At 45.2% G+C, this 24,284-nt stretch overlaps 17 non-coding genes across 17 annotated transcripts; all 17 read right to left on the bottom strand.

Annotated features, from left to right (window-relative positions):
- Nucleotides 1-220: 220 nt before the first annotated feature.
- Nucleotides 221-302, bottom strand: TRNAS-AGA (transfer RNA serine (anticodon AGA)). Its single transcript has one exon. It is a non-coding gene; the product is annotated as a tRNA-Ser (tRNA).
- Nucleotides 303-1,955: 1,653 nt separating this feature from the next.
- Nucleotides 1,956-2,037, bottom strand: TRNAS-AGA (transfer RNA serine (anticodon AGA)). The gene has a single exon. It is a non-coding gene; the product is annotated as a tRNA-Ser (tRNA).
- A 1,497-nt stretch (nucleotides 2,038-3,534) lies between these two features.
- On the bottom strand, nucleotides 3,535-3,606 carry TRNAH-GUG (transfer RNA histidin (anticodon GUG)). The gene has a single exon. It is a non-coding gene; the product is annotated as a tRNA-His (tRNA).
- A 1,281-nt stretch (nucleotides 3,607-4,887) lies between these two features.
- Nucleotides 4,888-4,969, bottom strand: TRNAS-AGA (transfer RNA serine (anticodon AGA)). The gene has a single exon. It is a non-coding gene; the product is annotated as a tRNA-Ser (tRNA).
- A 1,648-nt stretch (nucleotides 4,970-6,617) lies between these two features.
- Nucleotides 6,618-6,699, bottom strand: TRNAS-AGA (transfer RNA serine (anticodon AGA)). The gene has a single exon. It is a non-coding gene; the product is annotated as a tRNA-Ser (tRNA).
- A 1,652-nt stretch (nucleotides 6,700-8,351) lies between these two features.
- Nucleotides 8,352-8,433, bottom strand: TRNAS-AGA (transfer RNA serine (anticodon AGA)). The gene has a single exon. It is a non-coding gene; the product is annotated as a tRNA-Ser (tRNA).
- Nucleotides 8,434-10,087: 1,654 nt separating this feature from the next.
- Nucleotides 10,088-10,169, bottom strand: TRNAS-AGA (transfer RNA serine (anticodon AGA)). The gene has a single exon. It is a non-coding gene; the product is annotated as a tRNA-Ser (tRNA).
- Nucleotides 10,170-10,464: 295 nt separating this feature from the next.
- TRNAH-GUG (transfer RNA histidin (anticodon GUG)) lies at nucleotides 10,465-10,536 on the bottom strand. The gene has a single exon. It is a non-coding gene; the product is annotated as a tRNA-His (tRNA).
- Nucleotides 10,537-11,822: 1,286 nt separating this feature from the next.
- On the bottom strand, nucleotides 11,823-11,904 carry TRNAS-AGA (transfer RNA serine (anticodon AGA)). Its single transcript has one exon. It is a non-coding gene; the product is annotated as a tRNA-Ser (tRNA).
- A 1,497-nt stretch (nucleotides 11,905-13,401) lies between these two features.
- TRNAH-GUG (transfer RNA histidin (anticodon GUG)) lies at nucleotides 13,402-13,473 on the bottom strand. The gene has a single exon. It is a non-coding gene; the product is annotated as a tRNA-His (tRNA).
- Nucleotides 13,474-14,754: 1,281 nt separating this feature from the next.
- TRNAS-AGA (transfer RNA serine (anticodon AGA)) lies at nucleotides 14,755-14,836 on the bottom strand. The gene has a single exon. It is a non-coding gene; the product is annotated as a tRNA-Ser (tRNA).
- A 295-nt stretch (nucleotides 14,837-15,131) lies between these two features.
- On the bottom strand, nucleotides 15,132-15,203 carry TRNAH-GUG (transfer RNA histidin (anticodon GUG)). Its single transcript has one exon. It is a non-coding gene; the product is annotated as a tRNA-His (tRNA).
- Nucleotides 15,204-16,489: 1,286 nt separating this feature from the next.
- On the bottom strand, nucleotides 16,490-16,571 carry TRNAS-AGA (transfer RNA serine (anticodon AGA)). Its single transcript has one exon. It is a non-coding gene; the product is annotated as a tRNA-Ser (tRNA).
- Nucleotides 16,572-16,866: 295 nt separating this feature from the next.
- TRNAH-GUG (transfer RNA histidin (anticodon GUG)) lies at nucleotides 16,867-16,938 on the bottom strand. The gene has a single exon. It is a non-coding gene; the product is annotated as a tRNA-His (tRNA).
- A 1,286-nt stretch (nucleotides 16,939-18,224) lies between these two features.
- Nucleotides 18,225-18,306, bottom strand: TRNAS-AGA (transfer RNA serine (anticodon AGA)). The gene has a single exon. It is a non-coding gene; the product is annotated as a tRNA-Ser (tRNA).
- Nucleotides 18,307-18,601: 295 nt separating this feature from the next.
- On the bottom strand, nucleotides 18,602-18,673 carry TRNAH-GUG (transfer RNA histidin (anticodon GUG)). The gene has a single exon. It is a non-coding gene; the product is annotated as a tRNA-His (tRNA).
- A 1,285-nt stretch (nucleotides 18,674-19,958) lies between these two features.
- TRNAS-AGA (transfer RNA serine (anticodon AGA)) lies at nucleotides 19,959-20,040 on the bottom strand. The gene has a single exon. It is a non-coding gene; the product is annotated as a tRNA-Ser (tRNA).
- Nucleotides 20,041-24,284: the final 4,244 nt, after the last annotated feature.

The following is a 24,284-nucleotide window of genomic DNA, read 5'->3' as shown; positions in this document are numbered from 1 at the left end:
TGAATGGTATGACTGAGAGAGCCAGGGTATAATAATTTGAAGTGTTTGCACCAGCGCTAATGTAGGACGAGAGTTATAGCAAAGATATGAAAGGGTTAGCGATAATAAATATGTGAAAGGGCAATAGTGACACCAAAATAAGCCACCTATTTATAAAACTGACATGGAAGAAATTCTAAAGGTTAGCTTCTGAAATTGTAGCCGATGTTAAAAAGTTTCTCGTTGTTGGCAGGATTCGAACCTGCGCGGGGGGACCCCAATGGATTTCTAGTCCATCACCTTAACCACTCGGCCACAACAACTGACTGCAAGTTTTGTGCAAATAATCTGTATGAAAGTTTTCAAGGTGTCCCACAGAAAATTCCTGATATCCTGCAATGCACTTTTTAAAAATAATGTTTTTTTCAGCAGGCACATTCTCTCCTAAAAACAAAAATAAGGCTACATCTTATAATCATGTGTGTTTAAATAATTTGTCGTTAGATCGTTTAAATATTTTAAAGGATCTGTTTTTAATAGACATTTTACAAAAACAACTAGTACATTTGGTAATTCTGTAAAAAAAAAACCCAACTGCCGTGACATTGCCAACCACAATGCCGTGACTCGGATTCGAACCGAGGTTGCTGCAGCCACAACGCAGAGTACTATCCACTATACGATCACGGCGAGCTACTTGGGCTCAATAACATACAGTGACATGGAGAATTTATAATTCTAAACACTCAGGGAACTCCAGTGATAGGCTGAATGTGTTCATTGCTTCCTCATTCCTTATACAAAGGCTTTGTCTCCTCAGTGGTTGATAGGCTGAAACCGTTTCCTGGCCGCCTGCTTGTGAACTGCCAGAAGTCAAAGATCACACATACACTTGTGGGCCTGTGATGGGACACCAATGCAGAGAAACACACCTGGCGCAGATCTTCTATTCTGTCTATTAGACCTGCATCTCCCCTGTACCTCCTCAAGCCATCTGTATGTGAAGCAAGAAAAAGTTAAGGAGCGGTCCATCTACACTTTTATAGGGAGGATGCTGCCGTGAGATCCTCCCAGCTAATCACACAAACAGCAGTAAAGCAAGATAACTACACAGTTAGGGGGGACTGCATGGTTAGGTTTTTGAGGAATTATTGAAACTGACCTCAGTGACCCATGATCAGAGCTGTGGCTAATGACTGCGCGCCCAATTATGATGAAGCAAGCACCTTGGCTCGTAGGGGCCCCACAACACGCTTTTCTTAGCTCATTGAATTAAAGTATAAACCTCTGCCATGTATGAGTGGTAAAGGCTTGTTAATTTGGTTGCTTTTTCAATTCACGTCTGACAACAAGATGAAGGAACATTGGGGCATCAGAAGCTTTGGAAAGTAGCCACCAACCTCAGAGAAAGAGAGAAAGAGGGAAAAGGCAGTATGAGGTGTGGAGAAAACAGCAGCAGGTACAAGGAGCTCAAATGAGATTAATGGCGCCTAAATAGAGCACATAAAGGAACAGTTACAAATCTAAGAAAAGGGAAAGAAAGACTAGGAAAAAAACACGGAAAGAGCCTGTAGATAAAATTCTCTTCCTGGGACAGCAGGCTAAGAGAAATTACACAGGGAGCAGTTAAGCTTGTAACACGGGGAGAATAGAAAAGAAAATGCAGTTTTATGAAGTGTGTTTGCCTAATCCAGCAAGCACTTTTGTTTTATTTTTCTATTTGCTTCTTTCATTGGTAAAGTAAGTTTCAAGTGCATGAATGGTATGACTGAGAGAGCCAGGGTATAATAATTTGAAGTGTTTGCACCAGCGCTAATGTAGGGCGAGAGTTATAGCAAAGATATGAAAGGGGGAGCGATAATAAATATGTGAAAGGGCAATAGTGACACCAAAATAAGCCACCTATTTATAAAACTGACATGGAAGAAATTCTAAAGGTTAACTTCTGAAATTGTAGCCGATGTTAAAAAGTTTCTCGTTGTTGGCAGGATTCGAACCTGCGCGGGGAGACCCCAATGGATTTCTAGTCCATCGCCTTAACCACTCGGCCACAACAACTGACTGTAAATATTGTGCAAATAATCTGTATGAAAGTTTTCAAGGTGTCCCAAAGCAAATTCCTGGTATTCTGCAATGCACTTTTTTAAAATAATGTATTTTTCAGCAGGCACATTCTCTCCTAAAAACAAAAATTGCATGAGTATATCTCTAGGTTGGAAAAGGATAGGCTTTCATGCATACTCTCATGTGGCACTCAAGTTTTTGGGACCCTATTGCACTCTGTTTTCGTGCTGCTTTTAGACTATGGCCCATATTACAGAAGTCTACCATCTTTCAGTATTTGAGGCTCCTTTGTAAGTGATTTATCTTTTTTACTTGAAGAGCTATATAATAAAGGGGTCAGGGAAAGATTGCATTCATGGAAGATAAAAGAAGGCACACTTGTCTCACCAAATGCCGTAGAGAAACCTGATGTTTTACTCATGTTATCCTTAGTTTGTTTTTGTTAGACCTTGCATTCTTAAGGTGGCCTCAACCCTACCTTATTGCTTTTCACCTACGCATTTTGCTGTATCTTTTTGTTGGCCTTAGGACTCTGATCACTTTATTGCTACTAATCAGTGCTGAAGTGAACGTGCTTCTTCCCAAATCATGTGTGTAATTGGAGTATACCTGACTGACAGATTTCATTGACTTGAAAGCCCCTTGTAAAGTGGTATACCATATACCCAGGAACTGATTGTGCCGCCCAAAAAAGTATCATTTCAAACCTGTCTCAAGCCTGCTACTGCAGTGCCTGTGCTGCAGTGTACTGCCACTTCGACTTGCCATTTAAAACTACTTGCCAAGCCTTAAACTCCAATTTTATTACATATAATTAACCAAAAGGTAGGCCCTAGGTAGTCCTAGGGGCATCATGCTATGTAAGTAAAAGGTAAGACATGTACTGTGGTAGTTTGCATGTCCTGGTAGTACAAAACAGTCTATTACATTTTTCACTACTGTGAGGTCTGCCCCTCTCGTAGGTTAGCATTGGGTATTCCCTTATACTTTTTGGGGGGTAATTCCATATCAGAGAGGAGAAGCTTTATTTATTTATTGATAAATCCTATTTACTGGTGAGGTTGGATTTAACTTTACTACTTTATAAATGCCATTTTTAGAGAGTGAGCATTTCTCTGCACTTACTGCTCTATTTGCCTGAAAACCTGTCTCCAATTGACGTCTGGATTGGGCTGCGAGACAGCTACATTTGTGCATTCCCTCTAGACAGCCACAATACAGGTCACTCAACTGCAACTGCATTCATCTGCATTCTGATTGGCATGGGGGAGAGCTCCATTCCCCCACCGCAAATAGGTTCAAGAACTATAATTTATGTCAGTAGGTACAATATAGCTACATCTTATAATCATGTGTGTTAAAATAATTCGTCGTTAGATCGTTTAAATATTTTAAAGGATCTGTTTTTAATAGACATTTTACAAAAACAACTGGTACATTTGGTAATTCTGTAAAAGAAAAACCCAACTGCCGTGACATTGCAAACCACAATGCCGTGACTCGGATTCGAACCGAGGTTGCTGCGGCCACAACGCAGAGTACTAACCACTATACGATCACGGCGAGCTACTTGGGCTCAATAACATACAGTGACATGGAGAATTTATAATTCGGTACACTCAGGGAACTCTTGTGATAGGCTGAATGTGTTAATTGCTTCCTCATTCCTTATACAAAGGCTTTGTCTCCTCAGTGGTTGATAGGCTGAAACTGTTTCCTGGCCGCCTGCTTGTGAACTGCCAGGAGTCAAAGATCACACATACACTTGTGGGCCTGTGATGGGACACCAATGCAGAGAAACACACCTGACGCAGATCTTCTATACTGTCTAGTAGACCTGCATCTCCCCTGTACCTCCTCAAGCCATCTGTATGTGAAGCAAGAAAGAGTTAAGGAGCGGTCCATCTACACTTTTATAGGGAGGATGCTGCCATGAGCTCCTCCCAGCTAATCACACAAACAGCAGTAAAGCAAGATAACTACACAGTTAGGGGGGACTGCATGGTTAGGTTTTTGAGGAATTATTGAAACTGACCTCAGTGACCCATGATCAGAGCTGTGGCTAATGACTGCGTGCCTAATTATGATGAAGCAAGCACCATGGCTCGTAGGGGCCCCACAACACGCTTTTCTTAGCTCAATTAAAGTATAAACCTCTGCCATATATGAGTGGTAAAGGCTTGTTAATTTGGTTGCTTTTCCAATTCACGTCTGACAACAAGATGAAGGAACATTGGGGCATCAGAAGCTTTGGAAAGTAGCCACCAACCTCAGAGAAAGAGAGAAAGAGGGAAAAGGCAGTATGAGGTGTGGAGAAAACAGCAGCAGGTACAAGGAGCTCAAATGAGATTAATGGCGCCTAAATAGAGCACATAAAGGAACAGTTACAAATCTAAGAAAAAGGAAAGAAAGACTAGGAAAAAAACACGGAAAGAGCCTGTAGATAAAATTCTCTTCCTGGGACAGCAGGCTAAGAGAAATTACACAGGGAGCAGTTAAGCTTGTAACACGGGGAGAATAGAAAAGAAAATGCAGTTTTATGAAGTGTGTTGCCTAATCCAGCAAGCACTTTTGTTTTATTTTTCTATTTGCTTCTTTTATTGGTAAAGTAAGTTTCAAGTGCATGAATGGTATGACTGAGAGAGCCAGGGTATAATAATTTGAAGTGTTTGCACCAGCGCTAATGTAGGACGAGAGTTATAGCAAAGATATGAAAGGGGTAGCGATAATAAATATGTGAAAGGGCAATAGTGACACCAAAATAAGCCACCTATTTATAAAACTGACATGGAAGAAATTCTAAAGGTTAGCTTCTGAAATTGTAGCTGATGTTAAAAAGTTTCTCGTTGTTGGCAGGATTCGAACCTGCGCGGGGGGACCCCAATGGATTTCTAGTCCATCGCCTTAACCACTCGGCCACAACAACTGACTGCAAGTTTTGTGCAAATAATCTGTATGAAAGTTTTCAAGGTGTCCCACAGAAAATTCCTGATATCCTGCAATGCACTTTTTAAAAATAATGTTTTTTTCAGCAGGCACATTCTCTCCTAAAAACAAAAATAAGGCTACATCTTATAATCATGTGTGTTTAAATAATTTGTCGTTACATCGTTTAAATATTTTAAAGGATCTGTTTTTAATAGACATTTTACAAAAACAACTAGTACATTTGGTAATTCTGTAAAAGAAAAACCCAACTGCCGTGACATTGCCAACCACAATGCCGTGACTCGGATTCGAACCGAGGTTGCTGCGGCCACAACGCAGAGTACTAACCTCTATACGATCACGGCGAGCTACTTGGGCTCAATAACATACAGTGACATGGAGAATTTATAATTCGAAACACTCAGGGAACTCCTGTGATAGGCTGAATGTGTTCATTGCTTCCTCATTCCTTATACAAAGGCTTTGTCTCCTCAGTGGTTGATAGGCTGAAACCGTTTCCTGGCCGCCTGCTTGTGAACTGCCAGAAGTCAAAGATCACACATACACTTGTGGGCCTGTGATGGGACACCAATGCAGAGAAACACACCTGGCGCAGATCTTCTATTCTGTCTATTAGACCTGCATCTCCCCTGTACCTCCTCAAGCCATCTGTATGTGAAGCAAGAAAAAGTTAAGGAGCGGTCCATCTACACTTTTATAGGGAGGATGCTGCCGTGAGCTCCTCCCAGCTAATCACACAAACAGCAGTAAAGCAAGATAACTACACAGTTAGGGGGGACTGCATGGTTAGGTTTTTGAGGAATTATTGAAACTGACCTCAGTGAACCATGATCAGAGCTGTGGCTTTTGACTGCATGCCTAATTATGATGAAGCAAGCACCATGGCTCGTAGGGGCCCCACAACACGCTTTTCTTAGCTCAATTAAAGTATAAACCTCTGCCATATATGAGTGGTAAAGGCTTGTTAATTTGGTTGCTTTTCCAATTCACGTCTGACAACAAGATGAAGGAACATTGGGGCATCAGAAGCTTTGGAAAGTAGCCACCAACCTCAGAGGAAGAGAGAAAGAGGGAAAAGGCAGTATGAGGTGTGGAGAAAACAGCAGCAGGTACAAGGAGCTCAAATGAGATTAATGGCGCCTAAATAGAGCACGTAAAGGAACAGTTACAAATCTAAGAAAAAGGAAAGAAAGACTAGGAAAAAAACACGGAAAGAGCCTGTAGATAAAATTCTCTTCCTGGGACAGCAGGCTAAGAGAAATTACACAGGGAGCAGTTAAGCTTGTAACACGGGGAGAATAGAAAAGAAAATGCAGTTTTATGAAGTGTGTTGCCTAATCCAGCAAGCACTTTTGTTATTTTTTTCTATTTGCTTCTTTTATTGGTAAAGTAAGTTTCAAGTGCATGAATGGTATGACTGAGAGAGCCAGGGTATAATAATTTGAAGTGTTTGCACCAGCGCTAATGTAGGACGAGAGTTATAGCAAAGATATGAAAGGGGTAGCGATAATAAATATGTGAAAGGGCAATAGTGACACCAAAATAAGCCACCTATTTATAAAACTGACATGGAAGAAATTCTAAAGGTTAGCTTCTGAAATTGTAGCCGATGTTAAAAAGTTTCTCGTTGTTGGCAGGATTCGAACCTGCGCGGGGAGACCCCAATGGATTTCTAGTCCATCGCCTTAACCACTCGGCCACAACAACTGACTGTAAATTTTGTGCAAATAATCTGCATGAAAGTTTTCAAGGTGTGCCACAGCAAATTCCTGATATCCTGAAATGCACTTTTTAAAAATAATGTTTTTTTCAGCAGGCACATTCTCTCCTAAAAACAAAAATAAGGCTACATCTTATAATCATGTGTGTTTAAATAATTTGTCGTTAGATCGTTTAAATATTTTAAAGGATCTGTTTTTAATAGACATTTTACAAAAACAACTGGTTCATTTGGTAATTCTGTAAAAGAAAAACCCAACTGCCGTGACATTGCCAACCACAATGCCGTGACTCGGATTCGAACCGAGGTTGCTGCGGCCACAACGCAGAGTACTAACCACTATATGATCACGGCAATCTACTTGGGCTCAATAACATACAGTGACATGGAGAATTTATAATTCGGAACACTCACGGAACTCCTGTGATAGGCTGAATGTGTTCATTGCTTCCTCATTGCTTATACAAAGGCTTTGTCTCCTCAGTGGTTGATAGGCTGAAACCATTTCCTGGCCGCCTGCTTGTGAACTGCCAGAAGTCAAAGATCACTCATACACTTGTGGGCCTGTGATGGGACACCAATGCAGAGAAACACACCTGGCGCAGATCTTCTATTCTGTCTATTAGACCTGCATCTCCCCTGTACCTCCTCAAGCCATCTGTAAGTGAAGCAAGAAAAAGTTAAGGAGCGGTCCATCTACACTTTTATAGGGAGGATGCTGCCGTGAGCTCCTCCCAGCTAATCACACAAACAGCAGTAAAGCAAGATAACTACACAGTTAGGGGGGACTGCATGGATAGGTTTTTGAGGAATTATTGAAACTGACCTCAGTGACCCATGATCAGAGCTGTGGCTAATGACTGCGTGCCCAATTATGATGAAGCAAGCACCATGGCTCGTAGGGGCCCCACAACACGCTTTTCTTAGCTCATTGAATTAAAGTATAAACCTCTGCCATATATGAGTGGTAAAGGCTTGTTAATTTGGTTGCTTTTCCAATTCACGTCTGACAACAAGATGAAGGAACATTGGGGCATCAGAAGCTTTGGAAAGTAGCCACCAACCTCAGAGAAAGAGAGAAAGAGGGAAAAGGCAGTATGAGGTGTGGAGAAAACAGCAGCAGGTACAAGGAGCTCAAATGAGATTAATGGCGCCTAAATAGAGCACGTAAAGGAACAGTTACAAATCAAAGAAAAAGGAAAGAAAGACTAGGAAAAAAACACGGAAAGAGCCTGTAGATAAAATTCTCTTCCTGGGACAGCAGGCTAAGAGAAATTACACAGGGAGCAGTTAAGCTTGTAACACGGGGAGAATAGAAAAGAAAATGCAGTTTTATGAAGTGTGTTGCCTAATCCAGCAAGCACTTTTGTTATTTTTTTCTATTTGCTTCTTTTATTGGTAAAGTAAGTTTCAAGTGCATGAATGGTATGACTGAGAGAGCCAGGGTATAATAATTTGAAGTGTTTGCACCAGCGCTAATGTAGGACGAGAGTTATAGCAAAGATATGAAAGGGGTAGCGATAATAAATATGTGAAAGGGCAATAGTGACACCAAAATAAGCCACCTATTTATAAAACTGACATGGAAGAAATTCTAAAGGTTAGCTTCTGAAATTGTAGCCGATGTTAAAAAGTTTCTCGTTGTTGGCAGGATTCGAACCTGCGCGGGGAGACCCCAATGGATTTCTAGTCCATCGCCTTAACCACTCGGCCACAACAACTGACTGTAAATTTTGTGCAAATAATCTGCATGAAAGTTTTCAAGGTGTGCCACAGCAAATTCCTGATATCCTGCAATGCACTTTTTAAAAATAATGTTTTTTTCAGCAGGCACATTCTCTCCTAAAAAACAAAAATAAGGCTACATCTTATAATCATGTGTGTTTAAATAATTTGTCGTTAGATCGTTTAAATATTTTAAAGGATCTGTTTTTAATAGACATTTTACAAAAACAACTGGTACATTTGGTAATTCTGTAAAAGAAAAACCCAACTGCCGTGACATTGCCAACCACAATGCCGTGACTCGGATTCGAACCGAGGTTGCTGCGGCCACAACGCAGAGTACTAACCACTATATGATCACGGCAATCTACTTGGGCTCAATAACATACAGTGACATGGAGAATTTATAATTCGGAACACTCACGGAACTCCTGTGATAGGCTGAATGTGTTCATTGCTTCCTCATTGCTTATACAAAGGCTTTGTCTCCTCAGTGGTTGATAGGCTGAAACCATTTCCTGGCCGCCTGCTTGTGAACTGCCAGAAGTCAAAGATCACTCATACACTTGTGGGCCTGTGATGGGACACCAATGCAGAGAAACACACCTGGCGCAGATCTTCTATTCTGTCTATTAGACCTGCATCTCCCCTGTACCTCCTCAAGCCATCTGTAAGTGAAGCAAGAAAAAGTTAAGGAGCGGTCCATCTACACTTTTATAGGGAGGATGCTGCCGTGAGCTCCTCCCAGCTAATCACACAAACAGCAGTAAAGCAAGATAACTACACAGTTAGGGGGGACTGCATGGATAGGTTTTTGAGGAATTATTGAAACTGACCTCAGTGACCCATGATCAGAGCTGTGGCTAATGACTGCGTGCCCAATTATGATGAAGCAAGCACCATGGCTCGTAGGGGCCCCACAACACGCTTTTCTTAGCTCATTGAATTAAAGTATAAACCTCTGCCATGTATGAGTGGTAAAGGCTTGTTAATTTGGTTGCTTTTCCAATTCACGTCTGACAACAAGATGAAGGAACATTGGGGCATCAGAAGCTTTGGAAAGTAGCCACCAACCTCAGAGAAAGAGAGAAAGAGGGAAAAGGCAGTATGAGGTGTGGAGAAAACAGCAGCAGGTACAAGGAGCTCAAATGAGATTAATGGCGCCTAAATAGAGCACGTAAAGGAACAGTTACAAATCTAAGAAAAGGGAAAGAAAGACTAGGAAAAAAACACGGAAAGAGCCTGTAGACAAAATTCTCTTCCTGGGACAGCAGGCTAAGAGAAATTACACAGGGAGCAGTTAAGCTTGTAACACGGGGAGAATAGAAAAGAAAATGCAGTTTTATGAAGTGTGTTTGCCTAATCCAGCAAGCACTTTTGTTTTATTTTTCTATTTGCTTCTTTTATTGGTAAAGTAAGTTTCAAGTGCCTGAATGGTATGACTGAGAGAGCCAGGGTATAATAATTTGAAGTGTTTGCACCAGCGCTAATGTAGGACGAGAGTTATAGCAAAGATATGAAAGGGGTAGCGATAATAAATATGTGAAAGGGCAATAGTGACACCAAAATAAGCCACCTATTTATAAAACTGACATGGAAGAAATTCTAAAGGTTAACTTCTGAAATTGTAGCCGATGTTAAAAAGTTTCTCGTTGTTGGCAGGATTCGAACCTGCATGGGGAGACCCCAATGGATTTCTAGTCCATCGCCTTAACCACTCGGCCACAAAAACTGACTGTAAGTTTTGTGCAAATAATCTGCATGAAAGTTTTCAAGGTGTGCCACAGCAAATTCCTGATATCCTGCAATGCACTTTTTAAAAATAATGTTTTTTTCAGCAGGCACATTCTCTCCTAAAAACAAAAATAAGGCTACATCTTATAATCATGTGTGTTTAAATAATTTGTCGTTAAATCGTTTAAATATTTTAAAGGATCTGTTTTTAATAGACATTTTACAAAAACAACTGGTTCATTTGGTAATTCTGTAAAAGAAAAACCCAACTGCCGTGACATTGCCAACCACAATGCCGTGACTCGGATTCGAACCGAGGTTGCTGCAGCCACAACGCAGAGTACTAACCACTATACGATCACGGCAAGCTACTTGGGCTCAAAAACATACAGTGACATAGAGAATTTATAATTCGAAACACTCAGGGAACTCCAGTGATAGGCTGAATGTGTTCTTTGCTTCCTCATTCCTTATACAAAGGCTTTGTCTCCTCAGTGGTTGATAGGCTGAAACCGTTTCCTGGTTGCCTGCTTGTGAACTGCCAGAAGTCAAAGATCACACATACACTTGTTGGCCTGTGATGGGAAACCAATGCAGAGAAACACACCTGGCGCAGATCTTCTATTCTGTCTATTAGACCTGCATCTCCCCTGTACCTCCTCAAGCCATCTGTATGTGAAGCAAGAAAAAGTTAAGGAGCGGTCCATCTATACTTTTATAGGGAGGATGCTGCCGTGAGCTCCTCCCAGCTAATCACACAAACAGCAGTAAAGCAAGATAACTATACAGTTAGGGGGGACTGCATGGTTAGGTTTTTGAGGAATTATTGAAACTAACCTCAGTGACCCATGATCAGAGCTGTGGCTAATGACTGCGCGCCCAATTATGATGAAGCAAGCACCATGGCTCGTAGGGGCCCCACAACACGCTTTTCTTAGCTCATTGAAATAAAGTATAAACCTCTGCCATGTATGAGTGGTAAAGGCTTGTTAATTTGGTTGCTTTTCCAATTCACGTCTGACAACAAGATGAAGGAACATTGGGGCATCAGAAGCTTTGGAAAGTAGCCACCAACCTCAGAGAAAGAGAGAAAGAGGGAAAAGGCAGTATGAGGTGTGGAGAAAACAGCAGCAGGTACAAGGAGCTCAAATGAGATTAATGGCGCCTAAATAGAGCACATAAAGGAACAGTTACAAATCTAAGAAAAGGGAAAGAAAGACTAGGAAAAAAACACGGAAAGAGCCTGTAGATAAAATTCTCTTCCTGGGACAGCAGGCTAAGAGAAATTACACAGGGAGCAGTTAAGCTTGTAACACGGGGAGAATAGAAAAGAAAATGCAGTTTTATGAAGTGTGTTTGCCTAATCCAGCAAGCACTTTTATTTTATTTTTCTATTTGCTTCTTTTATTGGTAAAGTAAGTTTCAAGTGCATGAATGGTATGACTGAGAGAGCCAGGGTATAATAATTTGAAGTGTTTGCACCAGCGCTAATGTAGGACGAGAGTTATAGCAAAGATATGAAAGGGGTAGCGATAATAAATATGTGAAAGGGCAATAGTGACACCAAAATAAGCCACCTATTTATAAAACTGACATGGAAGAAATTCTAAAGGTTAACTTCTGAAATTGTAGCCGATGTTAAAAAGTTTCTCGTTGTTGGCAGGATTCGAACCTGCGCGGGGAGACCCCAATGGATTTCTAGTCCATCGCCTTAACCACTCAGCCACAACAACTGACTGTAAGTTTTGTGCAAATAATCTGTATGAAAGTTTTCAAGGTGTCCCACAGCAAATTCCTGGTATTCTGCAATGCACTTTTTTAAAATAATGTATTTTTCAGCAGGCACATTCTCTCCTAAAAACAAAAATTGCATGAGTATATCTCTAGTTTGGAAAAGAATAGGCTTTCATGCATTCTCTCATGTGGCACTCAAGTTTTTGGGACGCTATTGCACTCTGTTTTCGTGCTGCTTTTAGTCTATGGCCCATATTACAGAAGTCTACCATCTTTGAGTATTTGAGGCTCCTTTGTAAGTGCTTTATCTTTTTTACTTGAAGAGCTATATAATAAAGGGGTCAGGGAAAGGTTGCATTTATGGAAGATAAAAGAAGGCACACTTGTCTCACCAAATGCCGTAGAGAAACCTGATGTTTTACTCATGTTATCCTTAGTTTGTTTTTGTTAGACCTTGCATTCTTAAGGTGGCCTCAACCCTACCTTATTGCTTTTCACCTACGCATTTTGCTGTATCTTTTTGTTGGCCTTAGGACTCTGATCACTTTATTGCTACTAATCAGTGCTGAAGTGAACGTGCTTCTTCCCTAATCATGTGTGTAATTGGAGTATACCTGACTGACAGATTTCATTGACTTGAAAGCCCCTTGTAAAGTGGTATACCATATACCCAGGAACTGATTGTGCCGCCCAAAAAAGTATCATTTCAAACCTGTCTCAAGCCTGCTACTGCAGTGCCTGTGCTGCAGTGTACTGCCACTTCGACTTGCCATTTAAAACTACTTGCCAAGCCTTAAACTCCAATTTTATTACATATAATTAACCAAAAGGTAGGCCCTAGGTAGTCCTAGGGGCATCATGCTATGTAAGTAAAAGGTAAGACATGTACTGTGGTAGTTTGCATGTCCTGGTAGTACAAAACAGTCTATTACATTTTTCACTACTGTGAGGTCTGCCCCTCTCGTAGGTTAGCATTGGGTATTCCCTTATACTTTTTGGGGGGTAATTCCATATCAGAGAGGAGAAGCTTTATTTATTTATTGATAAATCCTATTTACTGGTGAGGTTGGATTTAACTTTACTATTTTATAAATGCCATTTTTAGAGAGTGAGCATTTCTCTGCACTTACTGATCTATTTGCCTGAAAACCTGTCTCCAATTGACGTCTGGATTGGGCTGCGAGCCAGCTACATTTGTGCATTCCCTCTAGACAGCCACAATACAGGTCACTCAACTGCAACTGCATTCATCTGCATTCTGATTGGCATGGGGGAGAGCTCCATTCCCCCACCGCAAATAGGTTCAAGAACGATAATTTATGTCAGTAGGTACAATATAGCTACATCTTATAATCATGTGTGTTAAAATAATTTGTCGTTAGATCGTTTAAATATTTTAAAGGATCTGTTTTTAATAGACATTTTACAAAAACAACTGGTACATTTGGTAATTCTGTAAAAGAAAAACCCAACTGCCATGACATTGCCAACCACAATGCCGTGACTCGGATTCGAACCGAGGTTGCTGCGGCCACAACGCAGAGTACTAACCACTATACGATCACGGCGAGCTACTTGGGCTCAATAACCTACAGTGACATGGAGAATTTATAATTCGGTACACTCAGGGAACTCCTGTGATAGGCTGAATGTGTTAATTGCTTCCTCATTCCTTATACAAAGGCTTTGTCTCCTCAGTGGTTGATAGGCTGAAACTGTTTCCTGGCCGCCTGCTTGTGAACTGCCAGGAGTCAAAGATCACACATACACTTGTGGGCCTGTGATGGGACGCCAATGCAGAGAAACACACCTGGCGCAGATCTTCTATACTGTCTAGTAGACCTGCATCTCCCCTGTACCTCCTCAAGCCATCTGTATGTGAAGCAAGAAAGAGTTAAGGAGCGGTCCATCTACACTTTTATAGGGAGGATGCTGCCATGAGCTCCTCCCAGCTAATCACACAAACAGCAGTAAAGCAAGATAACTACACAGTTAGGGGGGACTGCATGGTTAGGTTTTTGAGGAATTATTGAAACTGACCTCAGTGACCCATGATCAGAGCTGTGGCTAATGACTGCGTGCCTAATTATGATGAAGCAAGCACCATGGCTCGTAGGGGCCCCACAACACGCTTTTCTTAGCTCAATTAAAGTATAAACCTCTGCCATATATGAGTGGTAAAGGCTTGTTAATTTGGTTGCTTTTCCAATTCACGTCTGACAACAAGATGAAGGAACATTGGGGCATCAGAAGCTTTGGAAAGTAGCCACCAACCTCAGAGAAAGAGAGAAAGAGGGAAAAGGCAGTATGAGGTGTGGAGAAAACAGCAGCAGGTACAAGGAGCTCAAATGAGATTAATGGCGCCTAAATAGAGCACGTAAAGGAACAGTTACAAATCTAAGAAAAAGGAAAGAAAGACTAGGAAAAAAACACGGAAAGAGCCTGTAGATAAAATTCTCTTCCTGGGACAGCAGGCTAAGAGAAATTACACAGGGAGCAGTTAAGCTTGTAACACGGGGAGAATAGAAAAGAAAATGCAGTTTTATGAAGTGTGTTGCCTAATCCAGCAAGCACTTTTGTTTTATTTTTCTATTTGCTTCTTTTATTGGTAAAGTAAGTTTCAAGTGCATGAATGGTATGACTGAGAGAGCCAGGGTATAATAATTTGAAGTGTTTGCACCAGCGCTAATGTAGGACGAGAGTTATAGCAAAGATATGAAAGGGGTAGCGATAATAAATATGTGAAAGGGCAATAGTGACACCAAAATAAGCCACCTATTTATAAAACTGACATGGAAGAAATTCTAAAGGTTAGCTTCTGAAATTGTAGCCGATGTTAAAAAGTTTCTCGTTGTTGGCAGGATTTGAACCTGCGCGGGGGGACCCCAATGGATTTCTAGTCCATCGCCTTAACCACTCAGCCACAACAACTGACTGCAAGTTTTGTGCAAATAATCTGTATGAAAGTTTTCAAGGTGTCCCACAGAAAATTCCTGATATACTGCAATGCACTTTTTAAAAATAATGTTTTTTTCAGCAGGCACATTCTCTCCTAAAAACAAAAATAAGGCTACATCTTATAATCCTGTGTGTTTAAATAATTTGTCGTTAGATCGTTTAAATATTTTAAAGGATCTGTTTTTAATAGACATTTTACAAAAACAACTGGTACATTTGGTAATTCTGTAAAAGAAAAACCCAACTGCCGTGACATTGCCAACCACAATGCCGTGACTCGGATTCGAACCGAGGTTGCTGCGGCCACAACGCAGAGTACTAACCACTATACGATCACGGCAAGCTACTTGGGCTCAATAACATACAGTGACATGGAGAATTTTTAATTCGGAACACTCAGGGAACTCCTGTGATAGGCTGAATGTGTTCATTGCTTCCTCATTGCTTATACAAAGGCTTTGTCTCCTCAGTGGTTGATAGGCTGAAACCATTTCCTGGCCGCCTGCTTGTGAACTGCCAGAAGTCAAAGATCACACATACACTTGTGGGCCTGTGATGGGACACCAATGCAGAGAAACACACCTGGCGCAGATCTTCTATTCTGTCTATTAGACCTGCATCTCCCCTGTACCTCCTCAAGCCATCTGTATGTGAAGCAAGAAAAAGTTAAGGAGCGGTCCATCTACACTTTTATAGGGAGGATGCTGCCGTGAGCTCCTCCCAGCTAATCACACAAACAGCAGTAAAGCAAGATAACTACACAGTTAGGGGGGACTGCATGGATAGGTTTTTGAGGAATTATTGAAACTGACCTCAGTGACCCATGATCAGAGCTGTGGCTAATGACTGCGTGCCCAATTATGATGAAGCAAGCACCATGGCTCGTAGGGGCCCCACAACACGCTTTTCTTAGCTCATTGAATTAAAGTATAAACCTCTGCCATGTATGAGTGGTAAAGGCTTGTTAATTTGGTTGCTTTTCCAATTCACGTCTGACAACAAGATGAAGGAACATTGGGGCATCAGAAGCTTTGGAAAGTAGCCACCAACCTCAGAGAAAGAGAGAAAGAGGGAAAAGGCAGTATGAGGTGTGGAGAAAACAGCAGCAGGTACAAGGAGCTCAAATGAGATTAATGGCGCCTAAATAGAGCACGTAAAGGAACAGTTACAAATCTAAGAAAAGGGAAAGAAAGACTAGGAAAAAAACACGGAAAGAGCCTGTAGATAAAATTCTCTTCCTGGGACAGCAGGCTAAGAGAAATTACACAGGGAGCAGTTAAGCTTGTAACACGGGGAGAATAGAAAAGAAAATGCAGTTTTATGAAGTGTGTTTGCCTAATCCAGCAAGCACTTTTGTTTTATTTTTCTATTTGCTTCTTTTATTGGTAAAGTAAGTTTCAAGTGCATGAATGGTATGACTGAGAGAGCCAGGGTATAATAATTTGAAGTGTTTGCACCAGCGCTAATGTAGGACGAGAGTTATAGCAAAGATATGAAAGGGGTAGCGATAATAAATATGTGAAAGGGCAATAGTGACACCAAAATAAGCCACCTATTTATAAAACTGACATGGAAGAAATTCTAAAGGTTAACTTCTGAAATTGTAGCCGATGTTAAAAAGTTTCTCGTTGTTGGCAGGATTCGAACCTGCACGGGGAGAACCCAATGGATTTCTAGTCCACCGCCTTAACCACTCGGCCACAACAACTGACTGTACGTTTTGTGCAAATAATCTGCATGAAAGTTTTCAAGGTGTGCCACAGCAAATTCCTGATATCCTGCAATGCACTTTTTAAAAATAATGTTTTTTTCAGCAGGCACATTCTCTCCTAAAAACAAAAATAAGGCTACATCTTATAATCATGTGTGTTTAAATAATTTGTCGTTAGATCGTTTAAATATTTTAAAGGATCTGTTTTTAATAGACATTTTACAAAAACAACTGGTACATTTGGTAATTCTGTAAAAGAAAAACCCAACTGCCGTGACATTGCCAACCACAATGCCGTGACTCGGATTCGAACCGAGGTTGCTGCGGCCACAACGCAGAGTACTAACCACTATACGATCACGGCAAGCTACTTGGGCTCAATAACATACAGTGACATGGAGAATTTATAATTCGGAACACTCAGGGAACTCCTGTGATAGGCTGAATGTGTTCATTGCTTCCTCATTGCTTATACAAAGGCTTTGTCTCCTCAGTGGTTGATAGGCTGAAACCATTTCCTGGCCGCCTGCTTGTGAACTGCCAGAAGTCAAAGATCACACATACACTTGTGGGCCTGTGATGGGACACCAATGCAGAGAAACACACCTGGCGCAGATCTTCTATTCTGTCTATTAGACCTGCATCTCCCCTGTACCTCCTCAAGCCATCTGTATGTGAAGCAAGAAAAAGTTAAGGAGCGGTCCATCTACACTTTTATAGGGAGGATGCTGCCGTGAGCTCCTCCCAGCTAATCACACAAACAGCAGTAAAGCAAGATAACTACACAGTTAGGGGGGACTGCATGGATAGGTTTTTGAGGAATTATTGAAACTGACCTCAGTGACCCATGATCAGAGCTGTGGCTAATGACTGCGTGCCCAATTATGATGAAGCAAGCACCATGGCTCATAGGGGCCCCACAACACGCTTTTCTTAGCTCATTGAATTAAAGTATAAACCTCTGCCATGTATGAGTGGTAAAGGCTTGTTAATTTGGTTGCTTTTCCAATTCACGTCTGACAACAAGATGAAGGAACATTGGGGCATCAGAAGCTTTGGAAAGTAGCCACCAACCTCAGAGAAAGAGAGAAAGAGGGAAAAGGCAGTATGAGGTGTGGAGAAAACAGCAGCAGGTACAAGGAGCTCAAATGAGATTAATGGCGCCTAAATAGAGCACGTAAAGGAACAGTTACAAATCTAAGAAAAGGGAAAGAAAGACTAGGAAAAAAACACGGAAAGAGCCTGTAGATAAAATTCTCTTCCTGGGACAGCAGGCTAAGAGAAATTACACAGGGAGCAGTTAAGCTTGTAACACGGGGAGAATAGAAAAGAAAATTCAGTTTTATGAAGTGTGTTTGCCTAATCCAGCAAGCACTTTTGTTTTATTTTTCTATTTGCTTCTTTTATTGGTAAAGTAAGTTTCAAGTGCATGAATGGTATGACTGAGAGAGCCAGGATATAATAATTTGAAGTGTTTGCACCAGCGCTAATGTAGGACGAGAGTTATAGCAAAGATATGAAAGGGGTAGCGATAATAAATATGTGAAAGGGCAATAGTGACACCAAAATAAGCCACCTATTTATAAAACTGACATGGAAGAAATTCTAAAGGTTAACTTCTGAAATTGTAGCCGATGTTAAAAAGTTTCTCGTTGTTGGCAGGATTCGAACCTGCGCGGGGAGAACCCAATGGATTTCTAGTCCACCGCCTTAACCACTCGGCCACAACAACTGACTGTAAGTTTTGTGCAAATAATCTGCATGAAAGTTTTCAAGGTGTGCCACAGCAAATTCCTGATATCCTGCAATGCACTTTTTAAAAATAATGTTTTTTTCAGCAGGCACATTCTCTCCTAAAAACAAAAATAAGGCTACATCTTATAATCATGTGTGTTTAAATAATTTGTCGTTAAATCGTTTAAATATTTTAAAGGATCTGTTTTTAATAGACATTTTACAAAAACAACTGGTACATTTGGTAATTCTGTAAAAGAAAAACCCAACTGCCGTGACATTGCCAACCACAATGCCGTGACTCGGATTCGAACCGAGGTTGCTGCAGCCACAACGCAGAGTACTAACCACTATACGATCACGGCGAGCTACTTGGGCTCAATAACATACAGTGACATGGAGAATTTATAATTCGAAACACTCAGGGAACTCCAGTGATAGGCGGAATGTGTTCATTGCTTCCTCATTCCTTATACAAAGGCTTTGTCTCCTCAGTGGTTGATAGGCTGAAACCGTTTCCTGGTTGCCTGCTTGTGAACTGCCAGAAGTCAAAGATCACACATACACTTGTTGGCCTGTGATGGGACACCAATGCAGAGAAACACACCTGGCGCAGATCTTCTATTCTGTCTATTAGACCTGCATCTCCCCTGTACCTCCTCAAGCCATCTGTATGTGAAGCAAGAAAAAATTAAGGAGCGGTCCATCTATACTTTTATAGGGAGGATGCTGCCGTGAGCTCCTCCCAGCTAATCACACAAACAGCAGTAAAGCAAGATAACTATACAGTTAGGGGGGACTGCATGGTTAGGTTTTTGAGGAAATATTGAAACTGACCTCAGTGACCCATGATCAGAGCTGTGGCTAATGACTGCGCGCCCAATTATGATGAAGCAAGCACCATGGCTCGTAGGGGCCCCACAACACGCTTTTCTTAGCTCATTGAATTAAAGTATAAACCTCTGCCATCTATGAGTGGTAAAGGCTTGTTAATTTGGTTGCTTTTCCAATTCACGTCTGACAACAAGATGAAGGAACATTGGGGCATCAGAAGCTTTGGAAAGTAGCCACCAACCTCAGAGAAAGAGAGAAAGAGGGAAAAGGCAGTATGAGGTGTGGAGAAAACAGCAGCAGGTACAAGGAGCTCAAATGAGATTAATGGCGCCTAAATAGAGCACATAAAGGAACAGTTACAAATCTAAGAAAAGGGAAAGAAAGACTAGGAAAAAAACACGGAAAGAGCCTGTAGATAAAATTCTCTTCCTGGGACAGCAGGCTAAGAGAAATTACACAGGGAGCAGTTAAGCTTGTAACACGGGGAGAATAGAAAAGAAAATGCAGTTTTATGAAGTGTGTTGCCTAATCCAGCAAGCACTTTTGTTTTATTTTTCTATTTGCTTCTTTTATTGGTAAAGTAAGTTTCAAGTGCATGAATGGTATGACTGAGAGAGCCAGGGTATAATAATTTGAAGTGTTTGCACCAGCGCTAATGTAGGACGAGAGTTATAGCAAAGATATGAAAGGGGTAGCGATAATAAATATGTGAAAGGGCAATAGTGACACCAAAATAAGCCACCTATTTATAAAACTGACATGGAAGAAATTCTAAAGGTTAGCTTCTGAAATTGTAGCCGATGTTAAAAAGTTTCTCGTTGTTGGCAGGATTCGAAACTGCGTGGGGAGACCCCAATGGATTTCTAGTCCATCGCCTTAACCACTCGGCCACAACAACTGACTGTAAGTTTTGTGCAAATAATCTGCATGAAAGTTTTCAAGGTGTGCCACAGCAAATTCCTGATATCCTGCAATGCACTTTTTAAAAATAATGTTTTTTTCAGCAGGCACATTCTCTCCTAAAAACAAAAATAAGGCTACATCTTATAATCATGTGTGTTTAAATAATTTGTCGTTAGATCGTTTAAATATTTTAAAGGATCTGTGTTTAATAGACATTTTACAAAAACAACTGGTACATTTGGTAATTCTGTAAAAGAAAAACCCAACTGCCGTGACATTGCCAACCACAATGCCGCGACTCGGATTCGAACCGAGGTTGCTGCGGCCACAACGCAGAGTACTAACCACTATACCAGGGGTGCCCAAACCAGTCCTGGCGGGCCGTATCCATGCCAGATTTTTGGGATATCCCCATCTGGGGATCACGGTTCGATCCCCGGCACCGGCGGCAGATTAGCCCAGCACCAGGTGACTCTGGGAAATAGCTGGCGCCGCGGCTAGGGCGGCTGACTCCGGAATCTGGAGATTTTTTTATTTAAGGTTTTTGTAGAGCGCGTAGTAACCCTCGAGCATCCCAGAGATCAGGGTTCGATCCCCGGCACCGGCCGCAGATTAGCCCAGCACCACGTGACTCTGGGAAATAGCTGGCGCCGCGGCTAGGGAGGCTGACTCCGGAATCTGGAGATCACGGTTCGATCCCCGGCACCGGCGGCAGATTAGCCCAGCACCAGGTGACTCTGGGAAATAGCTGGCGCCGCGGCTAGGGCGGCTGACTCCGGAATCTGGAGATTTTTTTATTTAAGGTTTTTGTAGAGCGCGTAGTAACCCTCGAGCATCCCAGAGATCAGGGTTCGATCCCCGGCACCGGCCGCAGATTAGCCCAGCACCATTTGACTCTGGGCAATAGCTTGCTTAATCTTCCCAACGGCCCCTAGCGCCTAGAGACCCTTACGGGTGATTGTGCGCCTTACAAATGTGGATTATTATTATTATTATTATTATTTGGGCCGATTCCGATCCGGTTCGTAAAAGCACATCTGCCCGAATCTGTCGGACAACCACGTACGCCCGGGAGAGGACTGCCCGGGACCCGTGGAGCCCGTCCTGGTCACTCTGACCTGCCATCGGCCTGGAGAAGGGAGCGCCGGACGCCCGGGGGGAGGACTGCCCGGGACCCGTGGAGCCCGTCCTGGGCACTCTGACCTGCCGTCTGCCCGGGGAAGGGAGCCCCGGACGCCCGGGGGGAGGACTGCCCGGGACCCATGGAGCCCGTCCTGGGCACTCTGACCTGCCGACGGCCCGGGGAAGGGAGCCCCGGACGCCCGGGGGAGGACTGCCCGGGACCCGTGGAACTCGTCCTGGGCACTCTGACTTTCTGCTGACCCGGGGAAGGGAACCCCGGACGCCCGGGAGCCGTGGAGCCCGTCCTGGGCACTCTGACAAGCCGTCGGACCGGGGAAGGGAGCCCCGGACGCCCGGGACCCGTGGAGCCTGTCCTGGGAACTCCGGCATGCCGTTGGCCCAGGGAAGGGAGTCCCAGATACCCGGGACCCGTGGAGCCCGTCATGGGCACTCTGACAAGCCGGTGTCCCGGGGAAGGGAGCCCCGGACGCCGGGGACTCGTGGAGCCCGTCCTGGGCACTCTGGCATGCCGTTGGCACGGGGAAGGGAGCCCCAGATGCCCGGGACCCGTGGAGCCCGTCCTGGGCACTCTGACAAGCCGTTGTCCCGGGGAAGGGAGCCCCGGACGCCGGGGACTCGTGGAGCCCGTCCTGGGCACTCTGGCATGCCGTTGGCCCGGGGAAGGGAGCCCAAGATGCCCGGGACCCGTGGAGCCCGTCCTGGGCACTCTGACAAGCCGTTGTCCCAGGGAAGGGAGCCCCGGACGCCCGGGACTCGTGGAGCCCGTCCTGGGCATTCTGGCATGCCGTTGGCCCGGGGAAGGGAGCCCCGGACGTCCGGGGCCCGTGGAGCCCATCCTGGGCACTCTGACAAGCCGTTGGCCCGGGGAAGGGAGAGCCGGACACCCAGCGGAGGAATGCCCGGGACCCATGGAGCCCGTCCTGGGCAATCTGACCTGCCGTCGGCCCGGAGAAGGGAGCGACGGACGCCCGGGGGGAGGAATGCCCGGGACGCATGGAGCCCATCCTGGGCACTTTGACATGCCATCGGCCTTGAGACCCGGGGGACGACTGCCCGGGAAGCATGGAGCCCGACCTGGGCACTCGCTCATGCCGTTGGCCTGGAGACCCGGGGGACGACTGCCCGGGGCGCATGGAGCCCGACCTGGGCACTCGCTCATGCCGTTGGCCTGGAGACCCGGGGGACGACTGCCCGGGACGCATGGAGCCCGTCCTGGGCACTTTGACATGCCGTTGGCCTGGAGGAGGGAAGCCCCGGGTGTTGTTACCCAGGCATAGCCCATCTGGTCCCCCTGGCAGAGAACCACCAGCCTTCCAGGGGTGTCCGGGCATACCCTTACCCCTAGTAATCCGGAGGAAAATTACCCCCCTTTCTTGTAATCTGTGCACACGAGTTGACAGAGGGGACCCAAGGCGTAAAAGTACCCGACCTCCTGGAGCCCTCGCTGGGATCGGGGAGGCAAATGGCACCTCATAGGGACTTCCAGGGAGGTTTGGCCATCTGGTCGCCCTTTTGGATAGCATTGCGTGCGACCAGATGGCCGAGGGGAAAGGTGCAACCAGGTGGCCGGGAACGAAAGGACTCCCTGCTTCCCACCCCGAGCCTTCGTGGTAGGGCTGCTGCCTGCCCACGCCGGGCAGGGCTCGGGGACCCCGGCTGGGCCTCAGGCACGGTGAGGACCACCGGAGCTCCCAGGCCCGGACGCCCGGGACGACGACTGCCCGGGACGCATGGAGCCCGTCCTGGGCACTTTGACATGCCGTCGGCCTGGAGACCCGGGGGACGACTGCCTGGGACGCATGGAGCCCGTCCTGGACATTTTGACATGCCGTCGGCCTGGAGACCCGGGGGACGACTGCCCGGGACGCATGGAGCCCGTCCTGGGCACTTTGACATGCCGTCGGCCTGGAGACCCGGGGGACGACTGCCTGGGACGCATGGAGCCCGTCCTGGACATTTTGACATGCCGTCGGCCTGGAGACCCGGGGGACGACTGCCCGGGACGCATGGAGCCCGTCCTGGGCACTTTGACATGCCGTCGGCCTGGAGACCCGGGGGACGACTGCCCGGGACGCATGGAGCCCGTCCTGGGCACTTTGACATGCCGTCGGCCCGGAGAAGGGAGCGCCGGACACCCAGGGAAGGACTGCCCGGGACCCATGGAGCCCGTCCTGGGCAATCTGACCTGCCGTCGGCCCAGGGAAGGGAGCGGCGGATGCCCGGGGGGAGGAATGCCCGGGACGCATGGAGCCCGTCCTGGGCACTTTGACATGCCGTCGGCCCGGAGACCCGTGGGACGACTGCCCGGGACGCATGGAGCCCGTCCTGGGCACTTTGACATGCCGTCGGCCTGGAGACCCGGGGGACGACTGCCCGGGAAGCATGGAGCCCGACCTGGGCACTCGCTCATGCCGTTGGCCTGGAGACCCGGGGGACGACTGCCCGGGGCGCATGGAGCCCGACCTGGGCACTCGCTCATGCCGTTGGCCTGGAGACCCGGGGGACGACTGCCCGGGACGCATGGAGCCCGTCCTGGGCACTTTGACATGCCGTTGGCCTGGAGGAGGGAAGCCCCGGGTGTTGTTACCCAGGCATAGCCCATCTGGTCCCCCTGGCAGAGAACCACCAGCCTTCCAGGGGTGTCCGGGCATACCCTTACCCCTAGTAATCCGGAGGAAAATTACCCCCCTTTCTTGTAATCTGTGCACACGAGTTGACAGAGGGGACCCAAGGCGTAAAAGTACCCGACCTCCTGGAGCCCTCGCTGGGATCGGGGAGGCAAATGGCACCTCATAGGGACTTCCAGGGAGGTTTGGCCATCTGGTCGCCCTTTTGGATAGCATTGCGTGCGACCAGATGGCCGAGGGGAAAGGTGCAACCAGGTGGCCGGGAACGAAAGGACTCCCTGCTTCCCACCCCGAGCCTTCGTGGTAGGGCTGCTGCCTGCCCACGCCGGGCAGGGCTCGGGGACCCCGGCTGGGCCTCAGGCACGGTGAGGACCACCGGAGCTCCCAGGCCCGGACGCCCGGGACGACGACTGCCCGGGACGCATGGAGCCCGTCCTGGGCACTTTGACATGCCGTCGGCCTGGAGACC

The sequence above is a fragment of the Lissotriton helveticus genome, chromosome 12 (genome assembly GCF_964261635.1).
Source record: "Lissotriton helveticus chromosome 12, aLisHel1.1, whole genome shotgun sequence".
Lineage (NCBI taxonomy): Eukaryota > Metazoa > Chordata > Amphibia > Caudata > Salamandridae > Lissotriton > Lissotriton helveticus.
The sequence above is the reverse complement of the archived record's forward strand: the minus strand, read 5'-3'. Positions and strand labels throughout refer to the sequence as shown.